We start from the raw sequence: 14,423 nt of genomic DNA, 5'->3' as shown, positions 1-14,423 counted from the left end.
TGTGATGCAATGCAATATGATGCATGTATATGATATGATAAGTATGGCACCAAGCTATTTTAAATAAGCCCGCTCAGTGAGTCACGGTGACTAGCACCTCAATGAGTAATGGGTGATAATAAATAGCAATCGGCCCAAGATATTTTGAGGCGAGTCAGAAAAAAGCCTGAAAAACCTTGTGGCAGTGCGAGGAAGGTAAAAAATAGCAATTTCGTCGGCTTATCAGGTCGCGACAGGATAGGGCGAGTCAAACAAGCTCAAGCACCACCCAAAATAGTAATTTCGTCGGCTCATAAGGTCGCGACAAGATAGGGCGAGTCAAACAAGCTCAAGCGCCACCCAAGATAAATAATTTCGTCGGCTCATAAGGTCGCGACAGGATAGGGCGAGTAAAACAAGCTCAAGCGCCACCCAAAATAGCAATTTCGTCGGCTCATAAGGTCGCGACAGGATAGGGTGAGTCAAAAAAGCTCAAGCGCCACCCAAAATAGCAATTTCGTCGGCTCATAAGGTCGGGACAGGATAGGGCGAGTCAAAAAAACTCAAGCGCCACCCAAGATAGCAATTTCGTCGGCTCATAAGGTCGTGACAGGATAGTGCGAGTCAAAAAAGCTCAAGCGCCACCCAAGGGAGACTTTTGTATCAAAAGCTCAAGTATTTAGACCGGCTTAATTTTTCTGTAATGACCCGGGGTTCTTGAATTATTCATCCCAGTTGAGCCTGTCGAGCCATGCCCATGTAGCCCCCGAGTCTTAAGTCGACTCAAGGAGGCGGCTTGAGAGTCTCCATACTTGATTGTGGCATAAACCGACAGATAAAAGATACTGGTACTCGCTCCATCTCCGAGATATAAAGCCACTGCACCGGCAAGTTGATGTTATCCGGACCGTGAGGGTGGCGACTTGCGTCCTTCTGTTAGGCGGCTCGTACATGCGAGCATTGCACCGACAGGTTCATGTAATCCGGGTCGGGAGGGTGGCGTCTTGCATCCTTTGTTGGGCGGCTCGTATAAGCGGGCACTGCATCGGCGGGTTGATATAATCCGGTCCGGGAGGACGGCGACTTGCGTCCTTCTGTTGGGAGGCTCATACAGGCGAGCACTACACCGGCAGGTTGATGTAATCCGGGCCGTGAGGGCGGCGTCTTAAATGTGAGAGTTGTCTGGCGATTTGACACGGACTCGAGAATCGGTTGTGGCGTTTGTAAGCCGTCTTGGTTGCGCGGGCGTGAGAGTTTGGCCTCGTCATTGTGAGTTGTCTTGGTCGCGCGGACGTGAGAGTTGGCCGCGTCATTGTAAGCCGCCTTAATCGCGCGGTCATGAGAGTTGGCCGCGTCATTGTAAGGCGGCACCGACGATGAGTCGCCCGTGTCGTTGTATACCGGCGCGGGCGTTGAGTCGCCCATGACGTTTGTAGGTCGACGCCGATAGTGAGTCGCCCGTGGCGAGATTCGTCCTCGCAATATGACGCCGCCTTCATAATGAGTAATTGTCTTGCGTAGTAAAATATCACATGCCAGAGTAATTCTTTCTCAAAGAAATTAAATACATAAAAAATTGATGGGATAAATATCACCTGATATTTTCTCAGATGAACTTGGATGTCGGTGATGGATAATGTTGGATATAGCTGGTTCAAAAAGACAACGTAGAGTTGATATTGCACTAGCACATCCACGTGGCCTTTCCCTTTTTCTTTCACCATTATTTTTTAGCAGGATGAGGCCTCTCCTTTATTTCCTCCAGTCACACACCACTCCCTGCAAGCTGATATTTTTGAACGGCTGACGACTTGGTCCGTTCAAATGTCCGATGGTAGATGAGCCGGCTCGGGACGAGGCCGCGACGTCAAGGTGAACACGACAGAGGCAGGCGCGACGAGACTGGCTGTGCCTTGGCGACGTAAAAACAGGCGGCCAGACACTCATGTAGTCTGACTAAATCGTGCATGAGCTTGTGCACATACAACTGGTAATTTTTTCAGATGCACTGCTTTGTTACAGACTGTGATAGCTGTAGTTTTGGGTGATGTTTGATCTTTCCATCATGAGCCACTTCATCGAGCCAAGTCATGCACGAAACCTCTCTCCGATTTTGTCTGTGCTACAACGATTCTCAGATCTCGTCAGGGTTTGGAATTTTTAATGCTGCAGCAAAACCTCATCGGCTTCCATCTCGGATTTGATTTCAAGTGGATCACCAGGTCGATGTACGTGGCTGCAACCTTCTCCTTGCTCCTGCAGACGACGGGCGTGGTGTGACGCTAGCGTGTGGATTAGCAGCCGAGATTACGGAGCAGACGCACGGAGCAGAGGTGTTGCAAGGTGAGGAGAGCAACGCGGCGGTGCAGACGAGATGGCTGCGCGAGTCCGAGTCTGCTTCCGGATCGAGGCGATTTGTCGAATCCACCTCCGCTTTTTCCTGTTGCTTAAAATATCTTTTGATCTCCGAGCCAACCGGGAGAGGCGTGGACAGGGCCAGCCAGGGGCGGCGCTGGTCATGGAGTGCCAGAACTGGCGTGTCACGGCGTGATGCGACGAGGTGGAGCCGTGGCGCCGAGTAGACGGGTGGGAGCGAAGCTCGAGTTGGCGTGCACGTCCAGATCATGGTCTTCTCTTGTATTTTGGTAGTAGAAGATGACCGGTTGCACATAGTCTAGTGTCCACCACGGGAAATCTTGATTGATGTGACGTGATAGCCCAACAAGAAGTAGTAGTTTGATCACTTAAAAAGGAAAAATCAAAACATTGGTCCTGATGCCTTATCTCTGATCACCTGTAGCAGAACTCATTCAACCGCTGATCGGAACAGCAGTAAAAAGAATCGCCAGCTTTTGATTTCGGTCAGATTGCTCCTACACGCACATGCACCGAACGGGCAAAGGTCTCGATCATGTCTCCGTCTATGTGTGCATTTGCGGTAGCAGCATCAATTCACAGCCAGCAGATCGATGTGTAGGGCATAAACGGAAATCTATTAATCTCGTCGGTAACACACGTGGACCCACCCTCGGATTGACATATCGTAGATACGCGTTCGACGACATATACCATAAAACCCTAATTCCTCTAAACTTCATCTCGCGAGCTTCTACTATCCATGACGGGTTAGCGTGCGACATCGTTCTGTGCTGGCTTCTTTCTTCTTCCTTCACATCGCAAGCTTTTCGATCCCTAGTAGAGATCCCTCCAAGAACACAATACCACCGTGCGATCAGCCCCACGGTGGGCGCCAACTGTCGTGGTTTTGTCACGGCAGATGTCCTCGTGAGAGAACTTAGATGTGAGGCCATCGCAACCATGTGGCGTCTTGAAGGGGTTGGTCGGAATCGAGAGACCCGAGTTTACCCAGGTTCAGCCCCTCCGATGGAGGTAAAAGCCTACGTCCTGCTTGTGCTTCATTGATGAAGATGATGATCTCAATTACAAGGGTGCAGACTCGCCACCTCTAATCTTGTGGGTGTCTAATCTGTCTATCTCATGATTTGTCTTGTCTAGACCTAAGCCGTGAATCTTGTCCCTCTTGGGGCGCCTTACCCCTCCTTATATAGGTGGAAGGGGTAGGTTTACATGTAGAGTCCTACTAGTAGTAGGAATAGGACTAGTCTCTCTTGAATCCTAATCTGGGTCTTGTTTCCTTCTTGTGGGAGTCTTTTCTCTTCTTGGGCCTTCTCTTGTGAGTCGGTCCTCCTGGCCTCTCTATGAGTCGCCTTATGCCAGGGTGCACGCTGGGCCTTGGGCCTTCGTCATTTATCTAAGTCGCTTGTGGGGACAAGTATGAGTCGCCCGCCAGGTCACTGCTGAGTCGCCGGTGAGTCGCCAAGTCCTTTGGCGGGTCATACTCCAAGCCGGGTTACACTGCGGGGTATATCCCCGACAATTAGGGTATAGGAAAATGATGAAGAAGACTTGTTGGATGTTGATGTTCTGGCTTAACTCTACGACGTACATCACACTCGTTCACAAACTCACCAATCTCACGTTTCATGCAAGTCCACCAGAAGGTTTGTTTGAGATCTTGATGCATCTTAGAGCTACCTGGATGTATCGAGAGGAGATAATTATGGGCTTCGTTCATGATAACTTTTCTGAGATCTCCTTTTGGAACCACAAGACGGTCCTCGAAGAACAAAGTGTCTTTGTCATCAACACACAAGCACTTATACTTTGGAATGCTCTTTGCTAAGCCTATCTTCACTTTATTCACCATAGCATAAAGAAGTTGAGCTTGGTGGACTTGGTCTTGCAAGGTTGGAGCAATTTGAAGGTTGGCAAGAAATCCTTGAGGAACTACTTGAAGGTTGAGCTTCCTAAAAGACTCACAGAGATCATGCTGAAATGGCTTGAGAATGAGATTATTGCAGTAAGCCTTTCTGCTCAAAACATCTGTAATCACATTTGCTTTTCCTGGAGTATAGTCAATACTTTGATTGTAATCTTGGATCATGTCCACCCAATATGTTTGACGAATATTGAGATTCAGTTGAGTAAAGATATATTTCAAACACATGTGGTTGGTGTAGACTTCAACTTGCCTTCCCAGCAAGAGGTGTCTCCATGTAACCAAAGCATGGACAACTACCACCAACTCAATATCGTGAGTGGGGTAGTTCTTCCCACTTGGCTTCAACTGATGAGAGGTATAAGCTACCACTTTCTTGTCTTTCATAAGAACTCCACCAAGACCTTGCAAAGATGCATCAAAAAAACTTGGGATGGCTTGGAATCATCGAGAGGAGTTAGAACCGGAGCTGAGGTGAGCTTCTCCTTGAGTGTATTGAAAGCCAAATCGCACTATGTGTCCATGAAGCTCACGACGCGCGTGTCTTGCCCTCTGTCCGTGAAGGAAGACCACATCGTTAGGAGTGGGAGTAGGTATGCATCATGGACGACTGGGCTGCACACTGGCTGCTGCTGTTACTGATGTTGCGGGCTTCAAAGGAGGAGAAGGCCGAGGTGGCCTTGCTCACTCTCTAGGGAAAATCCCATACTCTTTTATTTAAAACTAGAAGTGCAAAAATCCCCACACCAAAGTAAGGGAGGTTTGTGAAGAAAATAGTATATTTGAACTCACACAAATGTAACCTATTTAAAAAAATTGGTTAGGCAAATTTTAGATATAGAAAATAAATGCCCTTATTTTAACCATTGAATCTGTTGCATGGGTTAAAATGACGGAATAACAACAGACCGAGCAACATTTTAAGAAGGTGTTGGCCAAAGCAAAATCTCAGCCTAACGCAATAATTTGAATTAAAGAGAGAGAGAGAGATTGTTGAGAATAAAGTTAAGGGGGGTTTTCCACACAATAAGTGACACTTGTAGCAAGCACACCAATCATCACAACACACATTACACAAGATACCACATGGTGCAAAATTATGGAATGGATGACATGATGCCCACATGGTGTAACAACCCACATGATATAAAATAAAAGACATGAAGAAAAATTTGATTAATTCAAACCACATGAGGCACAACATGGAAGGTTCACTCATGGAAATATTACAAACATTTAGGAAAGTGCACTTGGGCTGTTACAAATCCGCATTGGGCTTGATGTACTTACAGTCCACATATCTCATATCACTCATAATTGGGCTCTTATAAAGTAACACAATCTTATAGAAGTCTTCCTGCTCCTTGGTGTGAAATCTAGCATCCACAACAGTCCTTCTCCTCACAGCATAGGGATCATTGTCTCTCCATCTCCTGAGACATCAATCCTTTCTCTCCTTCATGTTCTGTGCCACTGGATGATCATCATTTGATTTGGCAGATGAGGTCTGAGCTTCCTCTGAACAGTTGTGTCTGCTCTTCCTTAGCAACATCCATGGAGGTAGAACCCTTGTTCTTATCAGCAGCTGGAATATCTATAGTAGTCCTTTTAGGATTAGAGGCAGCTTGCTTGGTTGTTGTAGGCTTGGCCTTGGGAGTTGAGGGCTTTGTCTTAGAAGGTGGCTTGGTGGGCATAGCATCCTTCATGAGCTTCCTTTGCTTGGAAGGAGGATAGTTAGTAGCCGGGACCTCCTCTTCTTCTTCCTCCTCATCATCAGGTTATTTTGTAGAGGAAGGATGACAAATCTTGATATTTTCCTTTACTGCCCTGACTTTTTAGCCAATGCATTTGATTTCTTGTAGGTGTTAGGGGCTTCAAGAGATTTCACTCCTCCTTTTGCACCTAACTCACGAGCTCTCATATCATTAGTGCTTGCATACTCCTTTCTGACTCGATTCCTTTTGGAAGTATTTTCCTCGAGAATAAAATATGCATCTTTCTCATCTAAGTCTTCCTTCTTTGTGGCCCTGGTGACTGCCTTGGGCAGATCATGATAGCTAGGGGTTCCAAGGTCTGAAGAGCTAGCTTTAGTACTAGTGCCTGCATCAAGATCCACGCTCTGCTCTTTGAAATCATTCTCACTATCCTCTGACCTGGCATGACTGAGCTGGTCACTGACCCTATGAATAGATGTAGAGGAGCAGAAAAGATGAGCATCACAAAATACAATGATTTTTGCAAGTTTGAACTTAAAAAATCAGTATTAGGTTTTCAGAAGATGAAATTCCGGTTCCACCGAGTGTTATGTTTTGGAGTCTCTGAAGCAACAAACATCATTAACAGAGACTTGGTCACTCGTCTCGGTTTCATCAAAGAGTGACCCGGTCTCACTGAAGTTGTGCTTAGAAACCCTAAAACTTCATTTTGGTGACACCAATATGACTTTCGGTTTCACCGAGAAGCCCTTTGTGCTGTGGGTGATCCCACATTAGTGGCACCGAGATGACTCGACTTGGTGACGCTGAAAATTCATGCGACAAAAACCTAACCTTAATTTTTCTCGTTCAACCTATTTCTAATGAGTTCTTCTCGAGGATGGGAGTATTCAAATCATGACCGGGTATAAAAAAAAACGTAATGCGCAATAATCGGATGTTAAGTGCAAAAGGAATCGAAGATTACCCTAGGTCGGCGGATCTTCACTACGACGTCAACTCTGGGGGCAATTCCGTTGATGGTGGCAGATTCCTGTGGCGAGGGCGCATGAGAAGCAAGTGTGAAGTCCAAAAGGCGAAGGCCGAGTGAGCAGCGGGGTGCGGGCGATGAAGATTTGAAGAAGTTTTCAAGTTCGGGGCCACACACACACACACACACACACACACACACACACACACATATATATATATATATATATATATATATATATATATATATATATATATATATATCGGTGACACCGATTAGTGGAAATCGGTTTCACCGAGATGCTTAACTGCCTATTGGCAAGGCAACTCGGTGGCGCCAAGATTTTTCAATCGATGGTACTGAGGTTCAAAAACCCTAAGTGCTTGCTCAAATTTTGTGATGAAGTATGAATATAATTTGATACAAGAAATCATAGATAGATAGAGGGGGTACCTAGGCATTCTTGTACATCAAATTGGCCAAATAAAAATTGGAAGCCAAATGAGAAACAATTGGATGTCCTCAAATGAGTGAAAATATGCATACCAATATGCTCACACAATAATATGTTAGATAAAATATGTCAAACATGGACAACCACTCTAGTATCTAACAAGCACTTTGGCGATGGCGAAGTCATCTATATATGAGTATATTGACTTAGGAGCCAAGCAAGAATACTTGATCATAGGTCATACTCATCGTTTAAGCACAAGTGGGGTTATCACTTTCACATAAAGCTTTTTAATGTGTTCACACCTTGTGAGATGCTTTGACTCAAGTCTTATAGTAAAGCTCCCCTTTGATGTGACATCCCCCCTAAGAGGGACAAACTAACCTTGGGGTTTTTCATTGAAGAGTTCATGTAGGTGTGGTAGTAGTGATGCTCATAGTTGATGAAGATCATCTTGAGTTGGGATCTATCTGTTGAAAATAACCACGACGTGGTTTGTGTCCGACTTGTACACGCTCAATCACCTAGTTGTAGTTGTAGTAGAATTAGATTTTCTAGCCGAGTTTGACTAGATCGGATCGGTCCTAGCTCCTCCTATATATACATCCATATACCCTGTACTTTGTAGACTGTGAGTTCAGATCAATACAAAGTGATTAACGGGAGCGACACACTCCCGTGGCAATCATCTCGATGCCCTGTTTCTTGCGTTGCTCTTGCCGGATAGTTTCGATCAGCCAAGAGTTCGTATAGTATACGTGCACGTCCAGCATGAATTGCTCTCATACGTGCGTCGTCTAGCTAGCTTAAGGAATCCATCCACCAGGGAGCTAGCTTGCTTGGTACGTGTCACCTGCAAAACCAATACGCTAGGACAAAAGTACAGGTTGACGAATCGCGACGTATACATACAACACATCTCAGCGTATAGTATCTCCTCGAGTTCATCAACGAGCTTCGTTTGTCATCGTCGTTCGTCGCCGGCCATTGCCTCTCGTCGGAAAGTACTCGGCGTCAGGTTTGGGCCAACAATTGCTATATAGAGCAAGGTTGATCTTCTAGTAACGGGAGATCATGTCGGACCACGAGAAGGACAAGCAGCTGGCGGCGTACACCGGTGCGGCTAAAGTATTTGCTGGTCCGGCAAGTTTGTCGTACCCACAATTTGACCATGAGAACTTCGGGGTCTGGAAGGCCCTGATGGAGTGTGGTCTCCGCGCCAACGTGTTATGGGCTGAGTCGATCCTGGAGGTGACGCTTTCAAGAAGGAGGGAGCTGAGCATCAGAAGGATCGGCAGGCAGCGTCGACGATTTATTCGGTGATGCGGGTGGATGTCCTTCAACACGTGATTGCCAAAGAAACGACGAAGGAGGTGTGGGATACCTTGGAGCTCATGTTCGAGGGACACGACCGCGTCAAGCAAGCCAATCTCCAAACTCTCTTAAGGAACTATGAGACTTTGGTCATGGGCGACAATGAGTCTGTGGACACGTTCGCTTCACGGGTAGCTACTCTCGTCAATCGGATCCGCGCACTTGGTGAAAACCTCATGCAGGCCTTAGTTGTCCGTCGGTTCTTGCGCGCGGCTCCTCCCAGATACCTGCAGATTGTCACGGCGATTGAGCAGTGCATCGATCTTGCGACACTCTCCATGGATGATCTCGTCAGACGCTACAAGGCTCACGACGAGCGTATGCGGTACAGTCTCGGGGACGAGAGGAACGATGAGCTTGTCATGCTCGCGCGGGCTCAGTGGCAGGCGCTGGACTCAATGAGAGAAGGTGAGGGCTCTAGCAGTTACGCTCGCCAAGATCGTGTGCCAAACGAGCAAAGTCAGAAGGACGCCAGTGATGGCATTCCGAAAAACAAGAAGAAGTTCGACAAGCGCAAGATCAAGTGTCACAATTGAGGCATCATAGGGCACTTCAAGTCGGAGTGCAAGAATCCCCCGAAGGAAAAGGTGCTCATGGCCCAGCAAGGAGATGAAGGTGACATGATGTTGATGTGTGAACTCATGGACGAGGAGGATCCAGTTCTTCAAGTGTCGGCTAAAGAAATTGTCGCACTCCATGAAGAAAAAATTTGCTCTCAACATCATGATTCGGAAACCCGTATCGATGCTACAGATGCGGAGGGTGATTCCGAAACTTGCATCAATGCTACATGTGTAAGTGCTATCTTTGCTGGAGTGAAGGAAGCGCTCATTGCATGCGCTCGGCCATGGAGAAGTGGTCTTAAAAACATGAGGGGTAATTCCAAAGTTCGTGTCGAAGCTACTGACGCGATGCATCAGTCTGAAATTTGTGTCCATGCTACGAACACGAATGTCACTTCGGCGTACGTGTTGCCTGAAGACCATGAATCAAAGTATGCTGATGCAAAAGTAGACACGTGCACACCAGCTTTGTCATGCTGTCCAGTAACAGATGAAGACATGGTGTCAGAAGTACACTACACGTGTGTGATGGTGCCGGAAAACCATAGCACACGACAAGCTATGGCGCTCGGACCTGATGAGAATCGCGCCGTGTCAGAGGATGGCAAAGCGAGGGAAAAAGGTCCACTCCCGGCTATGGCTGTGGAGATTCCAGATTTTGGACCGCGAATTCACGGACGAGCAGCCGTCCAGTCTACTACGGTCGCTCGGCCAGAAGAACTGAAGCTGGCTGTCCCGATCAGCAGCAAAGGAGGTGGACTAGGATGTAGTATCCTACGTAGTAGTAGCAGTACATCTTCAGCAAAAGGACATGGAGCAGGACGTGGTGGATTTGTTCCATCACATGAAAAAGCTCTAACAGTAGTCCATATGACTGGACGGAGCACATGCAACACAACAAGTGATCCAAATGAAGGGTGAGGGATACTAGGAAGCCTAGTTCGGGCTAGATTTTTTGCTTCGCCAAAAGAATCGCGCGCAGCAGAAATTTTCATGTCGCCTCTGACAGTAATGGAGGAAAGGATAACATCACCTACACCCCTACAGCTAGAACCGGTGTTAACTGATCTGGTAAAAGTGAAAAGGAGTGGACGACAGTGTCTAGCAAGTTCCGAGGAACCGACAGATTTTGAGGACGCGAATACGAAGGAGTGTTGGCGTCATGCTATGGAAGAAGAGTTGGGATCGATCCATGACAACAGTGCATGGGAGATTGTGGATCTTCCCAACAATGAAAAATCCATGGAGCTCAAGTGGTAATTTACGATCAAGAAAGAAGGTGAAGGAAATTGTGTGAAGAACAAGGAGAAGCTAGTGGCCAAAGAGTACATGCAAGATGAAGGCGTGGACTTCGAAAAAGAGTTTGATCCCGTTGCACAGATGGAATCAGTCAGATTACTCATCGCTCTCGCGGCTCAAGAGTCATGGAATATACACCACATGGATGTAAAATCCAAGGTTTTGAACGAAGGAGATGTGTATGTGAATCAACCACCGAGTTTCATCAAAGAGGGAAATGTACACAAGGTATTGAAGCTATACAAAGTTTTATATGGGAGACGGCAAACCCTTCGGGCATGGAACATCAAACTTGATCGTACTTTGATTTCTCTTGGATTTGAGAAAGCCCCACTCGAGCATACAATGTACAAGAGAGGTCAAGGAAGTGACCGTCTACTAGTTTTCATCTACGACGATGATCTATTGATTACAGGAGCAGATGAAGATGTGATTGCAAAGTTCAAGCTACAAATGAAGGAACTTTTCAAGATGAATGATCTAGGTCTTTTGAGTTGCTACCTCGGGCCATAGGTACATCAAAAGCCGGAAGGGATCACACTATGCTAGGTGGCATACGCAAGGAAGGTACTTGAAAGTTGTGGAATGAAAGATTGCAATTCAATTGATGCTTCAGTGGAACCTCGTCTTGAGCTGAGCAAGAAAAAGATGGCGAGACTACTTGGCTACAGTGGTAGTGACAAGGAAGGAATTGTTGACGGTCGTAAGAGTACCTCATACGTGGCATATTTCCTTGGTGGAAGCATAGTAAGATGGCTATCACGAAAGCAGAAGGTGGTGACATCGATTTCAAGTGAAGCAGAGTGTCAAGGTGTGTGGCTAGGAAGGCTACATGGTGATCTCATGGATCGAGATCCGAAACAAGTGGTGCTTAATGTTGACAACAGAGTTTATATTTATTTTATGCGAGGATGTAGTGCGGCATGACATGAACAAGCACATTGATACGATGTATCACTACATCAATAATTGCGTAGAAGAAGAGAAGATGATGCTCAACTACGGGTGCATCGATAATCAGCTAGCAGACTTGCTGACCAAGGCTTTGGATCGAGACAAGATTCTAAAGACACGAAGAAGGAATGGCGTGGGAAAGGTGACATGACAACATCGTGCTTAGGGGGGTGATTGTTGAAAATAACCACGACGTGGTTTGTGTCCGAGTTGTACACGCTCAATCACCTAGTTGTAGTTGTAGTAGGATTAGATTTTCTAGCCGAGTTTGACTAGATCGGATCGGTCCTAGCTCCTCCTGTATATACATCCGTATACCTTGTACTTTGTAGACCGTGAGTTCAGATCCATACAAAATGACTAACGGGAGCGACACGCTCCTGTGGCAATCATCTCGACGCCGTGTTTCTCGCGTTGCTCTCGCTGGATAGTTTCGATCAGCCAAGAGCTTGTATAGTATACGTGCACGTCCGGCAGGAATTGCTCTCATACGTGCGCCGGCTACCTAGCTTAAGGAACCCATCCACCAGGGAGCTAGCTTGCTTGGTACGTGTGACCTGCAAAACCAATACGCTAGGCCGAAAGTAGAGGTTGATGAATCGCGACGTATACATACAACGCACCTATGCATAAAGTATCTCATCGAGTTCATCAGCGAGATTCGTTCTTCATCGTCGTTCGTCGTCGGTCATTGCCTCTTGTCGGAAAGTACTCGGCGTCAGGTCTGGGCCAACACTATCCTTGTTGTTTTGTATTCTTCTCACCTACATGGGTTAGTCCCACAGAAGAAACAAATACACATATATCTTGATAAACATGCATGATGATGATGTCCATTGATTCATTAATTACCTTGTCCCTTGCTTACCAACAAGGGAATTTGTGACGCCTTGAACTATTGCATAAGGTTGGAGTTGATTGCAAATAGTTCTTGCCAAAAATGAGTGAGAGTGAATTTGTTGGCGGAGTCACCCCTCAAGAACTTCCCTAGTTCTTCTTCTTTGGTACCCATGTAAACTTTATGGGGATCCTTGGAGTTGAGATAGCACTTGATGACGTGTAGATCTAGTAGTGGCCTTGGGAACCCACTTGACCATGGCTTGATATTGTTCCTCAAATGAGTCAATCTCCTCCCGAAGCTTGTCTTTGCCCATGAGATTGTGGTCTTGTGGTGGAAGATCATCTTAACCTTTTGTTCCCTTAGAGAGAGTAGGATAATAAATCACCTTTTGGGGAACAAACTTTGTATTGGGGTATTGATGTTCTTCCCATTCAACTCCATTGGAATTAAAATTTCGTTCAAAACCAATACATTGCTTCTTCCGGTGCGATCCTTGCTTGCGTACAATCTCCTCAAATTTCTTACTTCCGGCAAGACTTTTGTAGACACCTTTCTCTATAATTCCTTTCCATAAATTATTTTCTAGCTCAAGTGTAACTTGGCTAATAGAATCATTAGTGAAATCAATAGAGCTACTAGAAGCAACATCATTTGATTAGCATTTTCATTGTTGCTACTATATGAAGAACCTTTCTTGCCTTTGTTACTAGTTTGCTTGGTTTTAACTTGTGGAACAAATGTAGACAATATTAACCGTTAGGCTAGATAAGATGATCTCTTGTTTCAAAGATCATCATTGATAGCTTTAAGAAACTCATGTTCTTGTTCTAAATTTAGCTTCTTGAAGCATAGCTTCTCATGAGTCCTTACAAGCTCTCTATGATCTTCTTGAGTAGATTTATGAGCTAATTTAAGAGTGTTTAGTTGTTTAGTTAGGTGCTCAATGTCCTTCTTATCGTCATCACACGACCTATCTTGACTAGCATGATTATTATCAAGTTCACTTTCATTGATATAACTAGTTTTATCAAAGAGAAAGTCATCATCTCCTAGTAAGTCATCCTCATAATTATCAAAGTTAAAGTATTTGGGGTGTGATACCTTGGAGCCTTTAGCCATGAAACAACTTCTGATTCCTTCATTTGGTGAATCAAACAAATCACAGTAGTTGGAGCAAACAAGTGCTAGTCCGGCAACACCTTCATATTCACTATAGTTGGAGTTGGAGTGGTAGCTTCTATCGGATTGGTTGTTGGATTCGGAGCCAGATACCCATTCACCAATATGAGCTTGATGTATTATACTTGTGTAGCTCTTGGTTTACTTGTCCTTCTTCTCTGAGTCCTTGCTTCTCCAGGAGGGTCTTCGTTCATAGCGATCTTCTCTACTCCTTCTCTCTCTACGAGGTGACTCATATCTTGAGTTTCTTCTTCTAGGTGACTCTTCTCTTCTCTTGGAGGGGGTCGAGCACTCATTGGAGAAGTGTCCGAGCCTTCCATAATTGTAACAATTTTGGTCTAGAACTTGTTGAATTTCTTGACCATGAGTCTTAACTCATCATTGGTAACAAGGTTGTCACTTGAGGTAGCGAGAGCATCTATTGAAGCTTTGTATGCACCGTTTGACTTGTTGTGAAGTTCTTATTTGTCCTTGAGTGACATTTCATGAGCAACAATCCTTCCAATAACTTTCCTAGGATTGAGATCTTTGTAGTTTGGCATCATTTGGATCAATGTGCACACGGTGTCATACTTTCCAACCAAGGCTCTAATGATCTTCTTGATAATAAATTTGTCGGTCATTTCTTCACTTCTTAAGTCGGCAATATCATTTGTAATGAGAGCGAGGCTAGAGTACACTTCAGCGACTGCTTCACCATCCTTCATCTTGAACTTGTCAATTTGACTTTGTAGTATATCCAACTTAGAATCCCTGGCGGATTCGGTTCATTCGTGCATATCAACCAAAGTACCC

Source organism: Hordeum vulgare, chromosome 3H (assembly GCF_904849725.1).
Source record: "Hordeum vulgare subsp. vulgare chromosome 3H, MorexV3_pseudomolecules_assembly, whole genome shotgun sequence".
Lineage (NCBI taxonomy): Eukaryota > Viridiplantae > Streptophyta > Magnoliopsida > Poales > Poaceae > Hordeum > Hordeum vulgare.
Note: the sequence above shows the minus strand (reverse complement) of the source record.